The following is a 5,000-nucleotide window of genomic DNA, read 5'->3' as shown; positions in this document are numbered from 1 at the left end:
AGTTTGGTGTTATGATACATATTGTTAGAAACCGTCTATATTACAGTGATATCACGTCGAAAATCGTCTAGGACCGATACGGAAAAAGTTTCCTCTTAGCGGTGGGACTTAGAAAAATTTCCAGAGTTTTGTCGACGGAGTAGCACATCCGTCCATTATTTGCTAATAACTCGATAAATAATAATTGTAGCGAGTTTGGTGTTATGACATATATTGTTAGAAACCGTCTATATTACAGTGATATCACGTCGAAAATCGTCTAGGACCGATAGGGAAAAAGTTTCCTCTTGGCGGTGGGACTTAGAAAAATTTCCAGAGTTTTGTCGACGGAGTAGCACATCCGTCCATTATTTGCTAATAACTCGATAAATAATAATTGTAGCGAGTTTGGTGTTATGATATATATTGTTAGAAACCGTCTATATTACAGTGATATCACGTCGAAAATCGTCTAGGACCGATAGGGAAAAAGTTTCCTCTTGGCGGTGGGACTTAGAAAAATTTTCGTCGAACGTCCGACGGAGTAGCACATCCGTCCATTATTTGCTAATAACTCGATAAATAATAATTGTAGCGAGTTTGGTGTTATGATATATATTGTTAGAAACCGTCTATATTACAGTGATATCACGTCGAAAATCGTCTAGGACCGATAGGGAAAAAGTTTCCTCTTGGCGGTGGGACTTAGAAAAATTTTCGTCGAACGTCCGACGGAGTAGCACATCCGTCCATTATTTGCTAATAACTCGATAAATAATAATTGTAGCGAGTTTGGTGTTATGATACATATTGTTAGAAACCGTCTATATTACAGTGATATCACGTCGAAAATCGTCTAGGACCGATACGGAAAAAGTTTCCTCTTAGCGGTGGGACTTAGAAAAATTTCCAGAGTTTTGTCGACGGAGTAGCACATCCGTCCATTATTTGCTAATAACTCGATAAATAATAATTGTAGCGAGTTTGGTGTTATGATATATATTGTTAGAAACCGTCTATATTACAGTGATATCACGTCGAAAATCGTCTAGGACCGATAGGGAAAAAGTTTCCTCTTGGCGGTGGGACTTAGAAAAATTTCCAGAGTTTTGTCGACGGAGTAGCACATCCGTCCATTATTTGCTAATAACTCGATAAATAATAATTGTAGCGAGTTTGGTGTTATGATATATATTGTTAGAAACCGTCTATATTACAGTGATATCACGTCGAAAATCGTCTAGGACCGATAGGGAAAAAGTTTCCTCTTGGCGGTGGGACTTAGAAAAATTTTCGTCGAACGTCCGACGGAGTAGCACATCCGTCCATTATTTGCTAATAACTCGATAAATAATAATTGTAGCGAGTTTGGTGTTATGATATATATTGTTAGAAACCGTCTATATTACAGTGATATCACGTCGAAAATCGTCTAGGACCGATAGGGAAAAAGTTTCCTCTTGGCGGTGGGACTTAGAAAAATTTTCGTCGAACGTCCGACGGAGTAGCACATCCGTCCATTATTTGCTAATAACTCGATAAATAATAATTGTAGCGAGTTTGGTGTTATGATACATATTGTTAGAAACCGTCTATATTACAGTGATATCACGTCGAAAATCGTCTAGGACCGATACGGAAAAAGTTTCCTCTTAGCGGTGGGACTTAGAAAAATTTCCAGAGTTTTGTCGACGGAGTAGCACATCCGTCCATTATTTGCTAATAACTCGATAAATAATAATTGTAGCGAGTTTGGTGTTATGATATATATTGTTAGAAACCGTCTATATTACAGTGATATCACGTCGAAAATCGTCTAGGACCGATACGGAAAAAGTTTCCTCTTAGCGGTGGGACTTAGAAAAATTTCCAGAGTTTTGTCGACGGAGTAGCACATCCGTCCATTATTTGCTAATAACTCGATAAATAATAATTGTAGCGAGTTTGGTGTTATGACATATATTGTTAGAAACCGTCTATATTACAGTGATATCACGTCGAAAATCGTCTAGGACCGATACGGAAAAAGTTTCCTCTTAGCGGTGGGACTTAGAAAAATTTCCAGAGTTTTGTCGACGGAGTAGCACATCCGTCCATTATTTGCTAATAACTCGATAAATAATAATTGTAGCGAGTTTGGTGTTATGATATATATTGTTAGAAACCGTCTATATTACAGTGATATCACGTCGAAAATCGTCTAGGACCGATAGGGAAAAAGTTTCCTCTTGGCGGTGGGACTTAGAAAAATTTTCGTCGAACGTCCGACGGAGTAGCACATCCGTCCATTATTTGCTAATAACTCGATAAATAATAATTGTAGCGAGTTTGGTGTTATGATACATATTGTTAGAAACCGTCTATATTACAGTGATATCACGTCGAAAATCGTCTAGGACCGATACGGAAAAAGTTTCCTCTTAGCGGTGGGACTTAGAAAAATTTCCAGAGTTTTGTCGACGGAGTAGCACATCCGTCCATTATTTGCTAATAACTCGATAAATAATAATTGTAGCGAGTTTGGTGTTATGATATATATTGTTAGAAACCGTCTATATTACAGTGATATCACGTCGAAAATCGTCTAGGACCGATAGGGAAAAAGTTTCCTCTTGGCGGTGGGACTTAGAAAAATTTCCAGAGTTTTGTCGACGGAGTAGCACATCCGTCCATTATTTGCTAATAACTCGATAAATAATAATTGTAGCGAGTTTGGTGTTATGATATATATTGTTAGAAACCGTCTATATTACAGTGATATCACGTCGAAAATCGTCTAGGACCGATAGGGAAAAAGTTTCCTCTTGGCGGTGGGACTTAGAAAAATTTTCGTCGAACGTCCGACGGAGTAGCACATCCGTCCATTATTTGCTAATAACTCGATAAATAATAATTGTAGCGAGTTTGGTGTTATGATATATATTGTTAGAAACCGTCTATATTACAGTGATATCACGTCGAAAATCGTCTAGGACCGATAGGGAAAAAGTTTCCTCTTGGCGGTGGGACTTAGAAAAATTTTCGTCGAACGTCCGACGGAGTAGCACATCCGTCCATTATTTGCTAATAACTCGATAAATAATAATTGTAGCGAGTTTGGTGTTATGATATATATTGTTAGAAACCGTCTATATTACAGTGATATCACGTCGAAAATCGTCTAGGACCGATAGGGAAAAAGTTTCCTCTTGGCGGTGGGACTTAGAAAAATTTCCAGAGTTTTGTCGACGGAGTAGCACATCCGTCCATTATTTGCTAATAACTCGATAAATAATAATTGTAGCGAGTTTGGTGTTATGATACATATTGTTAGAAACCGTCTATATTACAGTGATATCACGTCGAAAATCGTCTAGGACCGATACGGAAAAAGTTTCCTCTTAGCGGTGGGACTTAGAAAAATTTCCAGAGTTTTGTCGACGGAGTAGCACATCCGTCCATTATTTGCTAATAACTCGATAAATAATAATTGTAGCGAGTTTGGTGTTATGATATATATTGTTAGAAACCGTCTATATTACAGTGATATCACGTCGAAAATCGTCTAGGACCGATAGGGAAAAAGTTTCCTCTTGGCGGTGGGACTTAGAAAAATTTCCAGAGTTTTGTCGACGGAGTAGCACATCCGTCCATTATTTGCTAATAACTCGATAAATAATAATTGTAGCGAGTTTGGTGTTATGATATATATTGTTAGAAACCGTCTATATTACAGTGATATCACGTCGAAAATCGTCTAGGACCGATAGGGAAAAAGTTTCCTCTTGGCGGTGGGACTTAGAAAAATTTTCGTCGAACGTCCGACGGAGTAGCACATCCGTCCATTATTTGCTAATAACTCGATAAATAATAATTGTAGCGAGTTTGGTGTTATGATATATATTGTTAGAAACCGTCTATATTACAGTGATATCACGTCGAAAATCGTCTAGGACCGATACGGAAAAAGTTTCCTCTTAGCGGTGGGACTTAGAAAAATTTCCAGAGTTTTGTCGACGGAGTAGCACATCCGTCCATTATTTGCTAATAACTCGATAAATAATAATTGTAGCGAGTTTGGTGTTATGATATATATTGTTAGAAACCGTCTATATTACAGTGATATCACGTCGAAAATCGTCTAGGACCGATAGGGAAAAAGTTTCCTCTTGGCGGTGGGACTTAGAAAAATTTTCGTCGAACGTCCGACGGAGTAGCACATCCGTCCATTATTTGCTAATAACTCGATAAATAATAATTGTAGCGAGTTTGGTGTTATGATACATATTGTTAGAAACCGTCTATATTACAGTGATATCACGTCGAAAATCGTCTAGGACCGATACGGAAAAAGTTTCCTCTTAGCGGTGGGACTTAGAAAAATTTCCAGAGTTTTGTCGACGGAGTAGCACATCCGTCCATTATTTGCTAATAACTCGATAAATAATAATTGTAGCGAGTTTGGTGTTATGATATATATTGTTAGAAACCGTCTATATTACAGTGATATCACGTCGAAAATCGTCTAGGACCGATAGGGAAAAAGTTTCCTCTTGGCGGTGGGACTTAGAAAAATTTCCAGAGTTTTGTCGACGGAGTAGCACATCCGTCCATTATTTGCTAATAACTCGATAAATAATAATTGTAGCGAGTTTGGTGTTATGATATATATTGTTAGAAACCGTCTATATTACAGTGATATCACGTCGAAAATCGTCTAGGACCGATAGGGAAAAAGTTTCCTCTTGGCGGTGGGACTTAGAAAAATTTTCGTCGAACGTCCGACGGAGTAGCACATCCGTCCATTATTTGCTAATAACTCGATAAATAATAATTGTAGCGAGTTTGGTGTTATGATATATATTGTTAGAAACCGTCTATATTACAGTGATATCACGTCGAAAATCGTCTAGGACCGATAGGGAAAAAGTTTCCTCTTGGCGGTGGGACTTAGAAAAATTTTCGTCGAACGTCCGACGGAGTAGCACATCCGTCCATTATTTGCTAATAACTCGATAAATAATAATTGTAGCGAGTTTGGT

Source organism: Halictus rubicundus, unplaced genomic scaffold (genome assembly GCF_050948215.1).
Source record: "Halictus rubicundus isolate RS-2024b unplaced genomic scaffold, iyHalRubi1_principal scaffold1192, whole genome shotgun sequence".
Taxonomy (NCBI): Eukaryota; Metazoa; Arthropoda; class Insecta; order Hymenoptera; family Halictidae; genus Halictus; species Halictus rubicundus.
The sequence above is the reverse complement of the archived record's forward strand: the minus strand, read 5'-3'. Positions refer to the sequence as shown.